Raw genomic sequence first — 22,390 nt, forward strand, 5'->3', positions numbered from 1 at the left:
AAAGAAAACCCACCAACTGGGAGAAAATATTTGCAAATCACATATCTGACAAGAGATTAATCTCCAAAATATATAAACAACTCATACAACCCAACAACAAACAAACAGACAATCCAATCTAAAAATGGGCAGAGGATATGAACAGACATTTTTCCAAAGAAGATATACAGAAGGCCAACAGACACATGAAAAGATGTATAACATCACTAATTATTAGGGATATTCAAATCAAAACTACAATGAGAGATCACTTTACACCTGTCAGAATGGCTATAATTCCCAAGACAAAAAATAACAAATGTTGGAGAGGATAAGGAGAAAAGGGCACCCTCACACACTGCTGGTGGGAATGCAAACTGGTGCAGCCACCAGGGAAAACAGTTTGGAGATTTCTCAAAAAATTAAAAATAGAAACACCATACTTTTCAGCTATCCCACTACTGGGTATTTATCGAAAGAAATTGAAATCAACAATTCAAAGAGATTTATGCAGCCCTGTGTTCACTGAGGCATTATTCACAATAGCCAAGACATGGAAGCAACCCAAGTGCCCTGCTACAGATGAATGGATAAAGAAGATGTGGTATGTGTTATATACAATGGAATACTACTCAGCCAGAAACAAAAGACAAGATCGTCCTGTTTGCAACAACCTGGATGGACCTGGAGGGTAAGATGTTAAACGAAATAAGCCAGACAAAGACAAATATGCATTATTTCACTCATATGTAGAAGATAAACATACACAGGGATAAAGAGAACAGATTAGTGGTTACCAGAGGGGATGGGGGTTGGGGGTTGAGTGAAAGAGTTAAAGGGGCACATATGCATGGTGATGGATGAAAGTTAGACTACTGTTGGTGAGCACCATGCAGTCTATACAGAAATTCACAAATAATAATGAACACCCAAAATTACACAATGTTAAAACCCTTTATAATTTCAATAAAATAATTAAAAAAGAAAAAAATAATTCATTCTTTTTTATGGTTATATAGTATTCCACTGTGGGGAAATACCACACTTTGTGTATCCGTTCACCAGTAGATGGACATTTGGGTTGTTTTCCATTTTTGTATACTATAAATAGGTTGTTATCAACATGTGTGTACAAATCTGTGTATAGACATACGGGTTTATTTCCCTTGGATGGATTCCTAGGGGAGGAATTGCTGTGTAGACGTATGTAATTATTAAATATGCATTCAAGCTATTTTTCACCAGCACTCGATGAGAGTTTCAGTGACTTGACATCTTCAACAACACTTGCTATAATCAGTCTTTTTAATTTTAGCCATTCTCAAGTGTGGTGGAATCTCATGATGACTGTCACTTTCATTTACCCAATGACTCATGTTGTGAAGGAGAAGGCGAGCCACACACAGACTGGGAGAAAACATCTGCAAAACATATCCCTAGAAAAGGACGTGTATTTATAATATATAAAGAGCTCTTACAACCCAATAGTAAGAAGACAAGCAACACGTCATGCCTTACCAGGAGACAGCAGATCAGGCCTGTGATGAGCACCAGGAGGCCCGCCAAGCAGATGAGGATGAGGGCGCAGAAGGGGTGGTCTGGGGAGACAAGTGGTGGGGTGAGCCACCTCCTGTCATTGCCCCAGGGCTCCTGCTGACCCCACTGTGCCTCAACCGTCCTTGACAAGGCTTGGCCAACTTTCCTCATAATCCAAGACCCTGTGTGCATGGTTCTCTTCGATGAGGCACAGCATCAAGATACTCACCCCCTACCATGGGCTGGGGTTTCCTGCAGGTTTACCAGGCTTCTCAGTCAAGGTGTCCTCTCTGTTGGGAGAATATTCTGGAAGTGAATCAAATGGAGAGTGCATGTGAGTGTGGTTCACTCTTTTTAATAGAACTTTTAGACCCAGAAAAATAAAGGGAACAGTCTCATAAACATCCATCATCTAATTTAACCATGTATATTCCATCCAATTAAAACAACATTTTATCAATGTATAAATTATTAACACTTGCCAACCTTGATTCATCCCATGTTTTCAATGAAATATTAAAGTCAAGTAGACATCATCATGTTTCACCCCATTTTAGTTTCCATCTCTAAAACGTGAGCACACATTCCTACAAAATCCAAGGCCATTATCACAGAACAAAAGTTTAATAAATTAAATCAAATTCATACCTCTGGGCACAGAGGACTGAATTTGAGCTGGACTTTCTTATGATAGCTAGGGGGAGAATGGGTCATCACAGTTGGCAAGCCTATGGGATCTCTCTAAATTTGTAAATTCCCACTCAAAAGTGTTCTTCCCTGTCTAGAAACACATTCATCCCCTTCTCCTTTATCTATTTGCTTAATATTCATTTTCTAGGATTAACCTACAATGTAATATCCTGCAGGAAGTCTTCTCTGATTTCCGCCTGCAAGTATGAGTTTGTTCACATCAGTTAATTGATAAGTTTCAATTCTCTATTCTTGTTATTGCCAGCTACAACATAAACTCCAGGAGGGTAGGACACACAGCACCCAGTGGGCTTGGTGGGAGGGTGCATGTCCCCCTTCTTGTACCTCTATCCAGACAACCTCTTACAGGTGTGCTGTCTGATATGGAGCAGCAACAAGTCTCTTTTTGAATTAAAATTAATTTTAGTTAAATCAAATAAAAATTCTGGTACCTCAGTAACATTAAAACTCAGTAACAATAAAGACCAGTCCCAATACCATCCTTCGAGCACTCAACAGCCACATGCGGCTATGCACTGTTCAGCACAGATATAGAACATTCCACCACTGCAGAAAGTTCTAGTGCATTGGTGCTCATCTAGAGCGGGACTTGGCAAACTATAGCCTGTGGATCAGAAACCACATGACGCCCAAACATGTAAGTCTGCTTCACACACAGCTGGAGGCCCTCACTGACCATCCGGCCAGTGGCTCTCAGTGCAGAGATAAGGAAACAAAAGTCCAGAGAGGGGAGGTGACTAGTATGAGGTCACAGACTGTCTAGGAGAAGGTGAGGGCCTCCTACATTACACTGGTGTCCTTTTCTCTCTCTCAAGGGTGGGTAAAGACTGGGGGACTATGCCACCTCCTGCCAGCCTGAGAAAGTTCAATACTCTCTCAGCTCCAGGCATCCAGAGTCCCCAGAAAGGCCTCACTTCCTTTCCCAATGACCAGGGAGCCTTACCATCCCCAAGGACACTCTTCCTGTCCAGGGTCAAGTTCTGCAGCTGGGTACCATTCTGGCTCAGCCGCAGGAATTCCTCATAGATGGCAACTCTGTCCAGTCTCTGTGCCAAAGCGGCAAGGTACACAGGGAGTCCACTCCAGTGTGGTTACTGTGGGGGACAGACCTGGAAGGGCACAAATATGAACAAGGGTGTCTAGAATTCTACCCTGATTCTAGATTCCCTGCTTCTGGGTCCTGTTCAAGAGAACTTTCTGCAATAATGTAAACATTTGTCTGCACTACCAAATACACTCATTATTAGCCCCATGTTGTTATTGAGCACTTAAAATGTGGCTAGTGCATGTGAGTGAGGAACCGAATTTTTCATGTAATTTCATTTCAAGTAATTAATTTATAAATAAATAACCATAGGGAGAACATTTTTGAAACTTTGGAGTAAGGACTTCTGCAAATGCATACAAACAATGAGAACACTGGTAAAAATGGTCGAAATCAACTTTTCAGAAGTCTAGAAATTAATCAAAGGCTTGTAAGAATCTGAGGAGGGTTTAGTGAAGACACACGGTGGAATCTTGATACAGGCAGCAAACTTCGTGGCATTATAACTTGCACTATTCCCATCCTGCTCTCACAACATCCTCCATAACTTTGAAAACCGTCAGTCTCAGCACCATGGTGGCTGAGACAACCAGCAGCACAGCAGCCATAATGGGTGTGGAGCTCTGAAAAGACCCATCCCCACCCAACTGCAACTAGCTGACCTGCCTGGCAGCTCCCCGAAAACGCCCCATGTTCAGGGCTTGTCGTTACTTGAGTCAGAGCTTGCCCAGGATGGAAAGTCTGTCCCCAAGGCACTTGCTAAAAACAATCAGCGCTAATTGTTTTCTATTGTAGTTGCCTGAGGGAGTGACACCAGGAGAGGCAGGCAAGAGGTGAGCCAACAACTTAGAAGAAAAATTGGGGGAATGAGATGTCCACAGGGGGCTTTGAAAAGCTCCAGTGTATTTGTGGGCATCTGGAAGGCCACAAGGGCTCAGGCGTGTGGCACGCCCAGGAAAGACTTGAGAACGTCTGAATCTCTCACCTCTAGTGAGATATCTGAAATATCTGAAAACTGATTATGTAATACACCATATTAATAGAATAACGGCCAATACCACATAATCTCGACCATATACATAGAAAAGAATTTCACAAAATACAACGCCCTTCATGTCTAAAAAAGAAAATACTCAACAAATTAGGAATAGAAAAAACTTTCCCAACCTATAAATAGCTTCAATGAAAAACCCACAGCTAACACCATATTCAATGCTGAAAGACTGAAAATTTCCCCCTAAGACCAGGGACAAGGCCATGATGTCTTCCCTCATCTGATATGTTAATCACAGGTACTAGAGTTTCTAATGAGGGCAATTAGGCAAGAAAAAGGAATAAAAGAAACCCAGATTGGAACAGAAGAGGTAAAACTATTTGTTTTGCAGAGGAGAAGATATTGTATATAGAAAAACCTAAAAAATACAGCCCCCACACACACACAATATGTGAATCGTATCCCACCAGGTGTATAAAAAATTTAAATTGCCCCATGTGGTTAGCGGCTCCACTAGTGGAGAGTACAGTTAGACTGCTGATATTTGTTGAAAGTCTCCAGAAGTGGAGGAGGAGGATGATGCTGGAGGTTGGTGGCCCCAAATGTTAATGCTTTTCTCAACTCCCGAAAAACCTATGGAAGGAGATGGTAAGATTAGCTGATAGGGATGTGGGGGAGAATGGGCACCATGTCAGTGACTTCCAGATCAAGGATGTGTCACGGGAGCTCAGAGCCATCAGTCACCAGCTCAGCCAATGCTTCCAATCTCCTCAACCTACATCAAGTCGGTGACCAGGCAGGAGTGGAATATGTCTCACAGCTGGCTGCCTCTGTAGAGCTTGGTGACCTAGAACAAACGCGAGGGAGAGTGGGAGAGATGGAGGTCTCCTGGGGATGCGGGGCCCCACTGGAGCCAGTGAAAGATCACAGACTTTGGGGCAAGGGAGACCTGACTTCAAATCCTGGCTCTGCCCCTAACTCATTGTGTGACCTTAGACACAATACTCCCCTTTCTGAGCTTCAGTTTACCCACGTGAGAAATGGGGAAGGCAGCTAGGACATCACCTCTGGAAACTGAGAGAACCCAGACACGCAGGGAATGTGAAGGATTGAAACAACCATGTAACAGATGTAAGTCAGGCAGAGGAATGAGGGTGCCTTCAGGGAAAGGAGAGACGGGACAGGGGAGACCCCACCTGGTCCTGGGTGACCCTCAGCAGGGCGGTGTACTCCGAGGATGTGGGCTTCGGGTTGCTGTGGTTCCAGCTGATGCTGCGGTAATGCAGCTGGTATTCTCTCTGCATGCATAAACTCCAGGGTGCAGAGCCTGGAGCCACCGAGAGGAAGAGCAGACACGTGGAGACTCTCAGCTCCCAGCACAGAGGCATGGTGGCCCACGAGGTCACGGTGGTGGGTGCAGACAGCGTCCACACAGGTGGCTCCCCCATCCTTCACAGGCCTGGGGAGAGAGGTACATGGGGAATCTAGAGAGAGGTCCTGAAACCTCTGGGGTGGGGGCCAGAACAGGAAGGAGGAAATGGGAGGTCAGAGGGGAGACTGAGAGAGGGGTGGTAACAAAAGTAGTCATTAGGGGCAAATACTGAGGGGAGGGTCTCACCTGAGGGAGACCAGTCTGCAACTCAAGGAGAAGAGGCCCAGGCTGCTCTTCTTGAACAAGGATCCAGCTGGGGAGGAAGGAGGAGGAGGAGGAGCAGGAGGGACAGGGATTGGGGGAGGGGCTGGGTGGGATTTAACCCACCAGGAGCTGCTGGGACCAGGGTCTCACCAGGCTCTGCAGGACCCTCTCAGTGGAGTGGAACGTGGCTGAGCCATTGCTCCTGTCTGATGAATACTGGAGGGTGGAGATGGGGAAGGTGACTGTGAGGGTCTTCAGGTTGTGTCCCAAAGCTGCAAGACGAGAGGGAGAGCGATGGCCATCACTGAGAGCTGGCCTGAGACCACACCAGAGTCCTGCACTCATTATCATCTGGCGTCTTCTCTCCCAGGGGCACCACCACCCACCCGTGTGGTCACCCAAGTCAGAACCAGCATATCTGCTCAGCTCCTCCTCCCTCCCAGTAACACAAATTCCAGTTGCACACTGGTCCTCACACACACTCCCTCTCCATCCCTGTCCCAGCTCAGGTCTTAACTTCCTTCACCCGGACCAACACCCCAGCAGGCTCACTGGATGCTCTGTCTAAAGGATGTTCTACATTGACCACTAGAAGAATCTTTCTGAAATGAATACCTCACTAGGGCCACCACTGCTCTAGTACCACCCGTGGCTCCCTATGGCCTTCAGTGTCTAGTTCAACCTTCTTGACCTGGCACTCAAGGCTCTACTCAATCTGGCTCCTGCTGACCTTTCAGTCTCATTTTATCCATGTACCGCGGGTTAAACTTCATGCTTCACGCAACCCAAATTCGTTTCAATTCTCCCCATTCGGCATGTTGTTTCTGGCGCAAGCCTTTGCTCACGGAATCCTCTCTGCCAGAAAAACTCTTCATCCTCTACCTGCCTGGGTCTCTCCTGCTCATTCTTAAAGACTCTATTCAGGTGCAACTTTCTCTAGCAAGCTCTTCCTCTGCAAACTATGCCAGTGCCTCTTCCCGAAACCTCCCACACAGTGTTATATTGGTGTGTTAATTTCACGAGGCTAGGGGCTCTCTGAGGGCTGGCCTCAGACTGAATCATTGGTATAATCTTTGTGATCAGCACCATTTCCTCAAAACCAGAATCTCACACTGTGGCTGCCCAGCTCCTGGATCACAACTGGCTGGTGGAGGTGTGGGGCTGGAGAGCTTCTCTTGGGAAGGAAAAGGGGCCCCCAGACACTTGTGGTGGCTTCTGGTGGCACAGTTGATGATCAAGTATGCAGGGACGTGGTGGCCGGCTCGGGAGCTGTGGCGAGGGCTGTCTCAGGGAGGGACAGAGTGGGAGGAGCCCCCAGGCTCACCCGGGCTCCAGCAGTGGCTGTGCCAGGACCACCATTCACAGGTGAAGCATAAATGAGTGAGGGGAGGGGTGACTGTGTGAGTAGAGGGATGAGCAAGCCTGTGGATGAGAGGAGCCCAAGAGAGTGAGATAGGTGAACAAGAGAGACTGAACACAGAGGAGAGACAGATGGACGGGCAGAACACTGGACAGATGGATGGGACACCTGGAAAAGGAGGACCAAGGGCAAGGCTTTAGGAGAATTAAAGTGAAAACCACATGGGGTCAGAATGTGGTGGAGAATATGTCTGTCACTAAGGCTTTCTCACCCTGGGCTGCAACTCTCCACCAGAACACGGGAGAGAGAGAAGGGATGAGTTAGGGCCCTTCCAGGTCCTTCTCTCACCAAGGACAGTGGGTGCAGGAGAACCACTGCTCCCCAACCCCAAATGGGGATGGAACCCAGGAGATGAGGGCCAGGAATACTCACTGGTAGTAGTCAGGGCCACAGCTCCATAGGTGTCAGCTGTGGAGAGAAGGTGAGAGGAGCTGAGCAAGAGTTGGGGTGAACATAAAGGATTAAGGGATAGGGAGGATGTAGGGAGCTTTGTGGGAAAAGCTTAGGGAAAAGCAGAGGGGAAGAGTGGAGGGGTGTTCAGGGGGGATGAAACGAGATGGAAGGTGGCTGGCCCCAGTCATCACCCCAGAAGACTGCACCCCGACCAGAAGGAGACAGAGATGGATCACAGCTCACTTTAGAGCAATGGAGGCAACACAGAACTATGATAGGGACAGAGAGCACGGCTGTAGCCCAGCCCCTCAACACTGACATAGAGGCTGTCCCCATCCAGGATGAAGGAGCCCAGGTGGGGGACGCCCTGGCTCTCATGGCTCAGCTCCCAGTAGAGTTGCTCTCTGTCCAGCCCAGGACCTGCGGGGGTCAGAGTGGAAGGTACAGATGATGTCCACCCCACTGGCTGCCCACCCTTCTCAAGCCTGAGGGAGGAAGAACATGGGGACGTGGAATATTGAGCAGGGGTCCTTCTGAGGGTGGAAAGCGAGAGAGTGGAGGGGTAGCAGCCTGAGGGAGAGGCTGAAGGGGCTGCTCTGATGCCTGGAGGGGCTCTCCTCGGTGTCTCCCGTCTGAGACAACCCCCTCACAAGTAAGGCCTGACTTCCTTTAAGATGTGGAGGGAGGCCTGTGAGTGGCTAAGTGGGGTGAACACACAGACCTGGGTGAGGGGGCGCCTGCAGGTCTGCACGGACAGCAGCGAGGAGCACAGTCACTACCCTGTGCCATCTGACACATCCAGGCAAGAAAGTACCGTTACCTTCTCGCGGTTCTACACTCCAAGGTCTTTTCTTTCTACTTCTTTCCTACTCCACAGCCATCACCCAGGCCTAGGGAACAATCACCTTATTCGTAACCTTCTTCCCAACACCTCCTATCTGCCTCTTAAGTCTACATTCTTAACCATGAAGTCCATTTTAACCCACATGCTTAGACCAAACGCCAATCACATCACCCATCTGCTCGCACCTCTCCACTGTCTTCCCACTGGTCTTAGAACAGAGTCCAAAGTCACGCCTGACCTGGTCCAGCCTGTTCCCCTCGCTGGTCTGGCTCACACCCCTCCCCCTGTGTTGACTCGGCTCAGCCATCCCTCTTTCAGGTCATGGACACACCAGGCTCTCTGCTTCAGGGGTGTCCTCATGCGGGTCCCTCTGCCTGAAACGCTCTCTTGAACACACTCCCACACCCTCACTCCAGTCTAACCCTCCAACCACCTAAATCCAGTCCCAACTCTAGCTCTCAAGCTAAATATCAGTCCTTCTCAAGAGGGCTTCCCTGCCCCCTCAGGTTGAGTCCCCTTGTGCCAAACTCCCACATCACTCTCATCATTAACTGTCTAAAATCCAAATTCCCTAACAGAATATAAATCCCATGGAGGTGGGACAAGGTCTGTTTGGTTCTCCAGGTCCCCACGCATCTGGCCCAGAGCCTGGCTCATCAGATGAGGAACCATCCTGGTTTGAACGCTAAATGTCCTGTGTCCTGGAAAACCCCTCTGTTCTGAATAAATGAGGATGGTGGGTCACCATAAATTGTGCACTCAAAGAATATCTACTGCATGACAAGCACACATTCCCTCAAGAACGTCCCAGGAATGCTAGAATGAAAAAGGCACACAGACATACACACACAATTAGGAGAGGCCAACAATTATATATAAAATTACTTAACAAGATTGTCTTCAACGTGAATCACCAGACTGTTATTTCAGAAAGGACTCAAGAAGCAAAGTTAATTCCCTTTAGAATGTGAGGTGGAGAGGACAATCTTTTTGGAGACTAGTGCCCTACCCTTCTATCTAAAAAGTGTTGCTTAATATTCCTCCAAATGATTTGAAATCTCATAAACAACAACAATATGCTGAAAATAAATCCGGCTGCTGGTCAATTTAACTTTACATTTCTGTTACTAACATAAAGAAGTTCAAATCATATTTTTCTCCAGGTGTCTGTAAGATTTTGAATTTTTGTGGAGCATTTATAGGTCTTTAGAAGTCAAATTGAATAGGCCTGAGGAATGTTGCTGAGCATCCCTGCTAATATTTAATGAGATGTCTTGTAATACTACATATACACGTAAAACATTTATATATTTATATTTATATATGGAATCCTGACTTTTGAGAATTCGGAATGCAGGTAAGTCTATGTTACACATATTTACACTTATTTACATATATTTGTTTAATGTGTTCTTCTTTGCAAATAACTATTTTCTGAATTATTTACACACACAGAGCCTCACACACCTTACCATCTTTCCCTTGAATATAATCCATCAAACATCAATAATTTTTCTCATGATACCCTCACTCTCAGTGTCCATGTGGTGACAACCTGAGCCCAGGAAAGCCCACTGGCAGGTCTTCTGCACAGCGGAGGCTGCCGGAACCTGTTGGTACCAGGTCCACAGGGTACTCACCTGGTCACACAGAAATCCACGGATCAGCGAGGACAGGTGGACCCTGAGCCTGGTTTCAACTCAAACTTGAGCCCCACAGACACTTTTCTTTTCTAACGGAAAAAAAAAGCAAAGATTGCTTTTGAGGCCTTTTACAGGGAGTAATACAGGTGATGGAAGGAAAGCCCACCCCACTTACTTTTCTTTTTCGTATTTACTTATTTAACTGTAACTGTTGGCTGAGACTGGATTTTCCCGATTCCTGTCCAGCCACCTGCTCCCCAAGATGGGAGAAGCAGCTCCGCGCTGTGTGCACTTGACTCGCTCAACTCACTTGGCTGGACAGAGACTTTTTGGTGACTCCGGACCCTTTAAACAAGCTTGTCATTTATGGCCCCTGTAAGTGGCTCGCTGACTTGTAAATATTTCCCACACTTCATTCAGGGCTCGGGAGATTTTCAGGCCCTGGAGCAGGTTTCCCAACCTCCGCACCATTGACATCTGGGGCCGGATGATTCTCTGTCGGGCCGTCCTGGGCCCTGGAGGACGCTGAGCAGCATCCCTGCCTCCCCCTCTAGATGCCAGGAGCGCCCCCATTAGTAACAACCCAAACACCGCCTCCAGACGCGGATAAGCCCCCTGGGGACAAAATCACACGGAGGACGGTGACGGGGACTCTGAGGAGGGGCCGGCGGCGCCCGGAGCCGGGAGGAACAGCAGCCTCGGGCGCCCTGAGCGAACAGCCCGGGGAAACGGGGCTCCGGGGGGACGGAGGGACGCCGGGCCGTGACGGGGCTGCCCGCGGCCCAGGCCCCTCCGTCGACCGCGACCGGAGCCGGGACCGCCCGCCACTCACCGCGCCTCGCCCCTTCGGCCGAAGGTCCACGGGAATCCCGTCCGCGCCGAGAAGACTGGACACACCGCGCAGACCTCCCGCTCCATCCACGGCGCCGCCCGCGCTTCCGCTTCCGGTCTCGGGCGGGCGTTCGGGGAGGACGGACGTTTGGGGGCTCCGGGTTGAGGCGGCGGGCGGGGCGGGGCCGCGCACTCCAGCCTCGGGGGAGGTCTCCAGTGTCTAGAGTGAGTGCGAAGCTGGGCCGCGGGCTGGGTCAGCACCAGGGACAGGGACGGAATCTAGGGGCGGGAACCAGTTCTAGGGGCGGGCTGTGGGCGGGCACAAGGGTGTGAGTGACACCAGGCCCGGGGGTCGGGGGGACAAGGGTGCGGGCGGGGCAATGAGCCGGGACCAGGCTGCGGGCGGAACCAGGCCAGGAGGTTGTCCGCGGAGACCAGTTCCAGGGGCGGGAAGAGGCGGGGGTGGGGCTGGAATAAGTCTGGCCGACCTCACAGTGGGAGGAAATCAGCTCCAGCGGCGGGGCTGGAGGCGATGCTTTCCTTGCACCCCTAGACTGTACAGGTAGCTGGATGTTGAATAGCTTTTCTTCATTCCTTTCCCTAAACCTGGAGTCATTCTATCATGGCCTTTTTTTTAATTCTTTCACTATTTTTTCGTAAAAAGTGATATCTATGACAACATTCATCAAGTAAATAACAAATGGAATGAAACCTATTTCCTTCTCCGTCTTTATAATGCAACAATTGTGCTTTTATTTTTTCTGGCACAAAGAATCATCGTAGTAAATTACTCTGGTCTTTTTTATGGGATATAATAAATATTTTTTAAAAGACACTTTTAGACTTTTTTCTTTTTAATTTATAGCCAGATGCATTCTAACAACAAACATAATTTGTAAACATGCTCTCTCCTCCAGCCCATTATTATTTCTGTAATATGTTATTTCATGAATTATCTTACTGGACAGAACATTTAGCAATGTAGAGACAACTTTGGTAATAAGTATATATGAATTGTTTGCTGTTTTGTTTGGTAAGACTGGAATATTGTACTTTAAATATGATGGGATTTTTTTTCATTATTTACCTATTCCATCATCATCCATGATCAGTCTTTTATCATCTCATTCCAGTCATATTAGTCATATTCTGAATGTCTGAATATGCCACATGAAAACATTTAAAAAAAACTTTATTGAGGTATGACTGACATACAAAAAGCTGTACATATTTAATGTATACAACTTAATGTGTTCGGAGATAATATACACCCGTGAAACCATCACTACTCAAGTCCTTAACCTATTCATCACCCCCAAATGTTTCCTCCTGTCCTCTTTAATTTTTTTATTTAACTTCCTTTTTTAAAATACTTTTTTTCTTTTGAGGTAGGAATACTTAACATAAATCTACCCTCCTAGTAAATTTTTAAGTCTACAGTACAGTATTGTGAACTATCGGCCCATGTTGGATGGTAGGTCTCCAGAACTTCTTAATCTTGCATAACTTTTGTTGCTCAAACATCTGTTGCCAAGAGGCCCTCTTCATCTTTAACTGAAAAATCCCCCCATATTTTTAAAAGCTCAACTCAAACATAAGCTTTCCATGAAGAATTATCTGATTTATCCAAGTAACACTATCTACTCTTGTTGACTCTGCTAACCTCTAACTACCTTTATTTTGGCACTTTTCAAATTGCCCTGCTATTCTTTTTCACATGTACCTCACTATGATTTCTTGGAAAGCAGAGCCTTTATCTTATCAAGTTTGCATGCTCAATTCATTGTTTATGTCTTCTACTAGAGTAATAATAATATAATATGTCCATTCATTTATTGAATCTTTAGTTCTGGTTTTTGCACACCTACTATGTGTAAGGCATAGTGCTCGCCACCTTGGGTGTAAAGATATGAATAGGAGGCATGTGCTAAAGACACCCACACTTACTTCCATCGTAATTCCATGTGTGTTATTCTGTGATCAAGATGAGTATACGGTGCTACGGAATCTCTAAGTGTTTGCCTAACACATCATGTGGTTTAAGGGTTGTATTCCCTTGAGAAGAGCTGCTTCAGCAGAACCTAACAATGTGAGTATAAGGAAGCCAGATCAAGGTAACTCCCAACATGGAAACGATGTATTGATTTCCTAAATGAATGTATTGAATGAGTGAATGAAATAATAGAAAATAATGAAGAAATGTGATGCTATTGGTTACTCTCAGATCCTTTACATTTTATTTGGAGACAAAGAAGAGGTGAGAGAAAGTGATTGTGTAATTTTGCCAGTTCATATCTGTCTGATTACATATTTCTCTCTCGGGGCACAATACACAGACAAAGCAGCAGGTAGCTCTCTCTTCCTGAGGGATGTTCCTGAATCCTGGCTGACAGAACGTCCTACACCCAGAGTGGGGAGTTTGAAAGAAGAGAATTATTGATGATACTGAACAATACTATATAATTGGATAATATTTTTTTATTTAATAATATTGAATAATTGATAATATTGTTTAAATTACCTCAAAACTTATCTTAGAGATCACCTATAAGATTTGACATGATTGATGCACCCAGGGAAAGCAAAATAAAATCAAGGTCAATCTGCAGAAAAGAGTTCCCAACACGAAAATACGTACTGATTTAAAAAATTTTCCATCTCAATGACTAGGACACTTGTTTGTTTTATGGAATGGGGCATCTGGCAATAACAAATGTGATTCTGAATATGGTATTCCAGGATTACTTTTTTGAACTATAAGCAGATTTTACCTTAATAAAAAATAATATTTTAATTCATACAATGCATTTATATGAGAATTGTTTGATTAGTACAAATTGTAATTATTGAATTTATTTAGTAATGTATTTAATGTCAGGTAGATTATACACCAAAGACACAGGGACAGGCTTGAATGATATAATATAGCATCTTGAGGGATGGCTTACAAGACTGAGTTCTAAAGGGAAATCTGAAGAAGAGGAAGAATGCAGTTCCTTGGGAGCCAAAAGAATCTTTTTTTCTGATGGTGAATTTTTCTACAAGAATGTATAAAGTTGGGATGAAGAGATGGAAATATAAGGAAAATTAATAAAATATTGAAATATTAAAAAAACCCCTCAATGTCAATTCTTTTGATTTTCGTTAAAGAGAATAAAATTTGTTTTCTGGAAGAAAAGCATATGGCAAAAGACAATTTGAATTGTATCTTTAAATCATCAAAAGTCTAGGTCATCAGCATCTGTTATATCTTCAGGGCACAATGCATGCAGAGCAATAAATTTGCAAGCACGTGAGATTGACACTTTTTCAGCTTAAATGGGAATTCAATCAATTTTTTATCAGCTCATCCTATTAAATTGGTAGCCTCACTGTCCTGCTGTAATGTATAAAGCATTTCAAAATTCCGGAATATCTCTTTAATTACAAGTGTCCTTTCAATATCTCTTGGACAGTAAGAAAAATTATATCAACAAATGAGAATTTTGTTATGAGTTAAATGATTTCACCATTATTTTCATATATGCTCTCTATCTTGTGATGTAGATGATTAATCCAAGATTGACTTGTCTGCAACCTTTTTGAATCGCATGGCCCAGTCTATCAGCTCCTCATGTGTGATGAAACCTTGACCACGTGGTTCCTGGGGAACAAACTCCCTTACTTTCACCTGAAGTCCAAGACCTTTAGGAAAATCATATAGTTCAGAATTACATGCTGTGACACAGAGTTTCTTTTCTCATCCAGTGACACGTGAGCTCCAGTGCTTTTTTTAAATTGGGTGTTTCTTAGGAATGGGTGGAGCTAAAAGGGAGACATAATGGGGAAATGAAATGAGCATGGAAATTGAAGGCAGAAAACCCAGATTCGAACTGGTGGGGATACTGAGTTGCCCAGCAATTAGATTTTTTCCCCTCTATATTAGTCATCCTCTGAATAAGTTCAATTTGGGGAGTGTTTACTATTCTGCATGCTTAAGGAAGCAGGCATTCTTGTCTGCCCTCAGAGAGCACATGGTGAGGTTTAAACCATTCCTGAAGATTCCACGTCCAGGGAGTGCTGTGGGGCTAAACCTGAGCTGCACCTTGAGCAATGAGGTTTGCTTTAGGGGTGCTAGGGAGTTTCCTCGAGCTCAAGAAGAGACAAAGACAGCCTGCTTCTTCCTACCTTTGAACAAAATATTTTATTAAATGAGAGAGAAGAGATGAAAGCTCCTAGTACAGAATCTTCACGCATTAATTGATATAATTTCTATATAAATGTACAACTGATATTTGTATAATACATAACTATATATATGGTTGTATATATACATGAACAAATATATATTCACAACAAATGTGTGTATTTAGATCTAACATGACATTCACTTCCTCATACCTGAAAGCAAGAGTTTCATGACACATTATTCATAGGTTTTGGATTTATAAAAGTCTAGGTTCATGTACAAATTCATCTAAATAGAATTGATAAGGACTTGGGGAATTAAAATATATTTCATAGTATTGGGGTTCTGATCTGTAAAAAGGGGATCAAACTCCTTGCTTCCAAAAGTCATTTTAAATTTCAATGGGGAAATATTTATTTAGCTATCAGTAGCCTTTCTAGAAAAATGCAGGAAGTTCAAATAAATTGTCCTTTCCCCAGAAGCATTTAAGATATCAAGGGATAGGGCCAGAACTAGATTTTGGAAATCCCTGAATTTTTTAATTCCCTGGGATGAATTGTCATTGTTTTCTCTTGAACGCTTACCTCTCACAGTGAAAGTTTTTAATCAATTATTTCTAGTTAAAAGAGTTGACACTGTTGCTAATTAGACCCTACAATCATTAGAGGTTTACTTGCAACCTGTAAGAAAGAACAGTAATTCATTATGCACAAGTCACTGCTGATCTGTGACAATGTGACAATCACAATTCGATACCCAAATAAAATAACTCTCGGATCCTAAAAGAACAATAATGAGAATCCTATTTAAGGGAGAATTTTACCTGCTAAGGGAAAAACATGAGCTGGCCTGCATCCATTATGGACCCCGGTTCTGCTTTTATAAGAAGTATTTCATGGAGGGCTCATGCCACCACATCCACAGCATCATAGATGTAGTAGCTGGATCCAGACAGAGTCGTGTCTAATGTTTCCTTTGGCAGAGACTCCAGGGAGGCATTGAATGGACACTCCAAAAATTTCCACATTCAGTTCCTGCAAATGAGCAGTTGAAATGTTCAAGGCATCATTTGGTAAAGAAAAAGTCTTCTTGGTATTTAGAGGGGCTAACTGTCCATAGAGAGTGTTTAAATCCAGATATCTCAAAGTTCTGGTGTGCAAAGGAAAGACTCCCATGGTAGGTATCGAAAAAGTGGTGACGTGGAATAAAAGAAGCATCCCACTGTGGTGTAGTGATCCACACCTTCTGAGTGGTTAAATAATGGTTTCCTGCAATGCTCACATTTATTAATCTACTTGTGTCACCATAAATGATAAACACGTTGGCTGATGAGTCTGTGCTTCTGGCTATGCATGTCCAATCTTTTGAAGTGTACGTCCTCTTGCTCACAGGTATCTTAGTCACAGGCAGGCACCGTTCATAGTCATCTCTCTTCTAAGTTCCCAGAGGAATTGCTCACCTTTTTTATCAAGTGATACTAAGATTCCTACCCAGGTCCAGCCAAAATGTGTCAACAATAAGACCATTCTGAAGACTAGAGATGTGTCCTTGTGAGCTATCTGATAGAGAGCAGAAAACTAGTCCTTACCTTTCAGTACAGGATCAAAATCTCCATAGGTTGTCTGAATCAAAAGAGAAAAAGTGTTCCATATTGAGTTCTCTGGAAGAAAAATAAACAGAATTTCAACAAAATTCATATGATCAGCTAGCTAAACTTACATTCTTGGTGCTAACACTGTGAGTATGAAGCAATATTATCTGATGGTAGAAGTGATTGAGGGGAAGCTTGGCTTTGAACGCAGACTGCCTGGGTTCAAATCCTGACTCTAATGTGACTAGCTTAACGCACTTGAGAAGGTTAAATAACCTCTATCCATCTTAGTTTCTATATCTCTAAAAAGTCCCATAATAACGTTACCTATTCATTGACTTATATTAGAATTAAATTTGTGACTATTTGTAAAGCATTTGAAGAGTGTAAAGTGGTTTTAAGTACATGTTTACATATAAAATTTTATTAACTATTCGATAAGTAACTAGGGTATGATTATTTCAGAATATCTAGCTTCCACTCCTTTGAGAGAATTTGGGCAACCACACTTCCAGAAGCTCCTGTGGTCTGCTTTAGACAGTGATGCTAGCCTCTGGCTACTTCATCCCTCTCTCAGATTCACACACCAAAATAATGAATCCACCATTTCAAGAACTATCTGTGGTAGGTTTTTTCCTATTAGGGAGACATGCAAAACCACTTTCTTCTTTTCCACATGAGTGGCCACAGAATTTCACCAAGGAGGAAAACGTCAGTCCCTCCAGATCCATCCCTCCACCATGCTCATACCTGTGGTATTTTGTAGAGCTCCAACAGTGTCGCAATGTGGGCAGAGAATGCTGGTGTGGTTCCTGCAGTGACAGCCATATTCTTGTTCTGTGCCTGGCAGGTGTAATTAGGGATCATCTGACCCCATCCCGATAACCACCTCAGGGTGCTCACCAAGGTGCTGACATCACTGTGGAAGGAATTGTAGACATGGAAACCCAGAGACAGGTTGGGGAGCCGCTGGGGGCTCCTGTTGATCTCCTCGATGGCAAAAACAAAGACCAGGACATAACGATAGTTTTTGAAGTTCAACCTGTACCAAGGCCATAGTATTAAAAACAAAGATCAAGTCATGCACTTCAGGCATAACTCAAGTGGGGAAAAAAAAGAGTAAAGGGTGGCATTTTGACTTAAGCAACTTGTTCATTCCAGAGCAATGGCTGTCTCTTCATGACTTTGGAATCTGGAGCACACGCACAAGATGTTCCCAAAGCCTTGGAAGATCAAGCCCTACAACTCTAGACTCAAAAGAGATAGATCAATATCCTAAAATGAATTAGTGGAAAGAAGAGGCACAAAGGATGCTTAAGGGGAAAGAACCCATTTGCATATTTGTTTACAAGTCAAACACTATTTCACACAGTGGCACCAACATGAGGTTGGTCATGGGCATGTGCAGGTATAGTGAGATGAAGCAAAAGTTTATAATCCATTAAAGAAACTAGGTAGGACAGGGAAGTGCATAAGAAAAACTTGAAGGAAGGGCAAGTCGAGTATAGAATGGTATCATCAAAACTTTTGCAATATACTTTTCTAAAACTGCCTGCCTCACAGACTTAGGAAACACATACTACCAGAAGCAGGGAAATTGCACCATAATAAATAAGGAGATAGTCTTAGGGAGAAAATAAAGAGGAAGAAGCAATTTATGACTCTATGTTTTTCTAAAAGAGTTCTAAAACAATTCAGAGTCCGAGGAGCAGTGTAAACTTGCAGCTTTTCATCTATTTCTTTACAGATTAGAAAACCATCATAAGCAGTGAGCTTTACAGCTTATCTTTGGGTTGATTCCTCTCTTACACATCTAAGTTCAGTCCAACGTTAATTTTCAAACAATTTAATTGACAAGGTACAACATGCAATTCCAGAAGATTGCACAGCAGAACATAGGCTTTTGGTGCTCTAACATTAAAATATTATTTTCATTGGTGAATACAGCTTTAAAAACCAAAATGTTGGGATGCTGTAATTCTGAGTCACACAGAAACACTCAGATTGGATTACAAATAGGATTTGTATCCATTTCCTATTGCTACTCTGAGAAACTACCACAGATTTAGAGGCCTAAAATAACACAAAATTTATTATCTTATACTTTGGGAGGAGAGAAATCTAAAATGAGTCTCACTGGCTAAAATAAAGGTGTCAGCAGGAATGCATTCCTTCTGGAGGCTCTAGAGAAGAGTCCATTTCCTTGCATTTTCTAGCTTCTAGAGGCTGCTCACATTCCTAGGTAACAGCCTCATATCACTTCAATCTCTGTTTCCATTGTCATAACTCCTTCTCTGACTCTGACTTTCTTGACTTATTCTTTCACTTGTAAGGACCTTTGTGATTATATTGGACCCATCCAGATACTTCAGGATTATCTCCTCATCTCAAGATCCTTGACTTCTTCACACTTGCAAAGTCTCCTTTCTATGTGAGGTAACATATTCACAGATTCGAAGGATTAGGAATTGGTCACCTTTGGGGGCACATTTCACCTACCACAGGACCCAACTACATGCTTTCCAATACTTGAAGCAAAACACAGAAGAGGTTAAAGTAGGTAGAAATGATATTCCATTTAAATATGAACCAAAAGAAAGCATGGGTATCCTTGTTAATATCTGATAAAATCCGAGTTGAAAGCAAAAAGCATGTGAAATATCAAAGGTGGTGACCATATGTCATATGTGACATATGTGGTGACCCTATGTGGTGAAAGGAAGAGAAGATCGAGTACTAACAGTCATTATATATATCCCCCCAAAGTGAAAAAAAGCTATTATTTATAGACCCATGTGCATAAGTACATATATGAACAACCAGATTTGGAGATTTAACATATCCTCTTAGAAATGGTCAAATTAAAGACAAAAAAAATATGCCAAGTTATGGAAGACTTAAGCTTAACAGATATTTACATATAAATGTAAATAACGCTGGTATATTATGAACCCCAAAGAATATACATACATTTGACCAGACACTGGGCCATCAAGTAAGCCTTTGAACATTGAAATTATACACAATGCATTCTCTGACCACAGTATCATTAGGCTAGCAATTAATAAAAAGATCTAGAAAATTCCATTTTATATATATATATGTATATATATGTTAAACACTTGATCTTTCATCCAGTACTAGGGATCAAATGTACAACACGACTATAGTTAACACCGCTGTATGATACATATGAATGTTAAGATACTAAATCCTGAGTTCTCATCAAGAGGAAAAAAATATTTTTTTCTTTTTTTGCTTTTTCTGTTTTATTATATTTATATGAGATGATAGATGCTAACTAAATTTATTGTGGTAATCATTTTACCAAATATATAAGTCAAACCATTATGCAGTACACCTTAAATTTACACAGTGGTGAACGTCAATAATATCTCAATAAAACTGGAAAAAAGCACATCTTTTTCAGAGAATACACCAAATTATTTTAGACCATAAAGGATACTGAGTAAATGCATTTTGAAGAAAAATAAATATCATCTCAATAAATAGTTCATTTTTGAATAATCTATACATTATGATGAGACTTTCTCTTAGTACTAACTTCTAGCCAAGGTATGGTTTGCCCAAAGATTCCCTCCCCTCCCACAATATGGGTCAGGAGCAGGATGGCTTGTGGATCACTGCAGTAGGATCTTGGTGTTTTTTCCCTACAATTTGCATCCTTTAGGCTTTCAGAAAATAATCACTAATGGAGATTATTCCAAGGCAGGGGAAAATAAAACATGCTTATTTCTGTCTTCTGTTTGGAAGGAAAATATTCCAGAAGGGAAAAATAAAGGAAGCCACAAATAATTATTGAAGGAAAAGAAAGGAGCTGATGATTCATAGTTTACGGGAGAATCTCAACACAGCTTTTATATTCAACTTTCATAACTGTCAGAGGGATTCACACACACACAGGAACTTACACGTAAAATGTGACATCTTTGCTTGGATGAGTCACAAAGAAATTTCCATTGCATTTCTGAATCCTGGGTCAATGTATAGAAGGGGGAAATCCCACTGACCACCAAGTCACCTTCCTTGTAGACACTGGGCCTTATGTAATCAAAGCCGCTCGAATAACTCATCAGGCACATGGAATGTGGAAATTTCCCAAGGAGGGGCAGAAGAAGCAGAAAGAACATCTCAGCTGACTCAACAGTTTGAGGCAAGGCCTCTAGTCAGTGGTGACTGAGGGAGCAGAGATGGAAAGAGACCTGCAGTGCAACCTTCTGCAGGGAAATTTTACTCCTGTGCATGGTACACGTGTCTAAAAGTGCTCTGCCATTCAAGACCATGGAAAGAAGATTTGTTATTAATCAGAACTAGGGCATTTTCAAGAGCAATATATACTGGCTCAGATCTTCCCTCAATGTCACTGTGGGTCAGAGTTGCTTCCGGTGTCCTCTTTCTGTCACTCCCCCAGTCCAGGCCTAACTGCTCACTGCTCTCAGTAAGGAGCTCTGGGGTCCTCCCTGCCCTGGGGCTCTGCACCTGGCACACTGTGCCCTGGTAAAGACAAAGGTGAAAAATACGTTTGGGCAACATCTTCCACTGAAGGTGCCAGAGATTTCATCAGGGATGGGGGTCAGCAAGGCTCTGGAAACTACCCCATTCTGAGATTGGATTTTTTCTTTCCCAGGCAAACATTCTGTTTCTTGCAATTGACTGAGTGGTGTTGCAACCATCAAAACACAACATCAGAAAGAGCTGGTATCGCAATCGGCAAAAATAGCCCAGCATGATTCCTGTGATACCCAAGGATGAGGTCATTGACCATGCCTTGGGTAAGCCTCAATGGTACTTTACAGCCTATATCACCAACCTCACCCTTAGGTCTATCTGACCAATGTCTGAAGAACTGGTCTCATGCACAGTTCAGGAAATGGATATCCATTATCCAGTTCATATCAGTTTCCCATGAAATGAAGTCTAAATTCACATATATTTACACCTAACCTCTTCCTTAGACCTATGTCCTGTGCTAGGACTCCAGTACTTAGTTACTACATGTTCCAGTACATTCCATTTAAAGTCTGTCTCTCCTAAACCCAAAGTCTCTCTCAACAACTCTTTTCCATTTCTCTGCTAATCTTCAAGGCAAACATTTGCAACGGTTGTTAGTATTCAAATATTCCTCTTCCTCAATTCCCATTCTTTTCAACCCACTTCAAGCAGGTCTGTCCAAGTATGTCACTCAATCTGTTCTCGTAAAGAACATCAGCAGCTTCTACGAGGCCCAATCCAGTGGTCATTCTTTACTCTTTTTTTACTTCAGCACGCAGCATCATTTGACCCGGCTGACTGCTCTATCCTTAGGACACTACTTTCTCATAAACTCAAGCTAATTTTGTTTTTGAATATAGTATTACATTCAGATTATTTTCTCAAACTTATCTAGTGATAGAGGTGTACTGAAGTCTTCTACTACGGTTATAGAGAAACAGATTCTTATTTGTTATTCTGTCATTTTTTTGTTATATATTTGGGTGTAATGTAAATAAGTACATACAGGATTAGGTCTTTTCTTGTGAATTGTTCCTTTTCATGAAGGGGTCTTATTTTTTCATAGCGAAGTATTTCACTACATTAA

General features: G+C 43.1%; 2 long non-coding RNA genes across 5 annotated transcripts; both read right to left on the reverse strand.

The window, feature by feature from the left end:
- Positions 1 to 5,564: 5,564 nt before the first annotated feature.
- Positions 5,565 to 16,026, reverse strand: LOC131403294 (uncharacterized). 4 transcript variants are annotated; one of them, XR_009219365.1, is made up of 7 exons: positions 15,785 to 16,026; positions 14,697 to 14,836; positions 10,199 to 10,290; positions 7,694 to 7,729; positions 6,052 to 6,173; positions 5,884 to 5,950; positions 5,565 to 5,724 (listed from the first exon to the last, which is right to left on the reverse strand). It is a non-coding gene; the product is annotated as an uncharacterized LOC131403294 (long non-coding RNA). The 4 variants fall into 4 exon arrangements; XR_009219366.1 differs by lacking the exon at positions 7,694 to 7,729; XR_009219368.1 differs by lacking the exons at positions 5,565 to 5,724; positions 5,884 to 5,950; positions 6,052 to 6,173 and adding an exon at positions 7,266 to 7,323.
- A 126-nt stretch (positions 16,027 to 16,152) lies between these two features.
- Positions 16,153 to 17,600, reverse strand: LOC131403295 (uncharacterized). Its single transcript, XR_009219369.1, has 3 exons — positions 17,542 to 17,600; positions 16,789 to 16,860; positions 16,153 to 16,234 (listed from the first exon to the last, which is right to left on the reverse strand). It is a non-coding gene; the product is annotated as an uncharacterized LOC131403295 (long non-coding RNA).
- Positions 17,601 to 22,390: the final 4,790 nt, after the last annotated feature.

Source organism: Diceros bicornis, unplaced genomic scaffold (genome assembly GCF_020826845.1).
Source record: "Diceros bicornis minor isolate mBicDic1 unplaced genomic scaffold, mDicBic1.mat.cur scaffold_667_ctg1, whole genome shotgun sequence".
Lineage (NCBI taxonomy): Eukaryota > Metazoa > Chordata > Mammalia > Perissodactyla > Rhinocerotidae > Diceros > Diceros bicornis.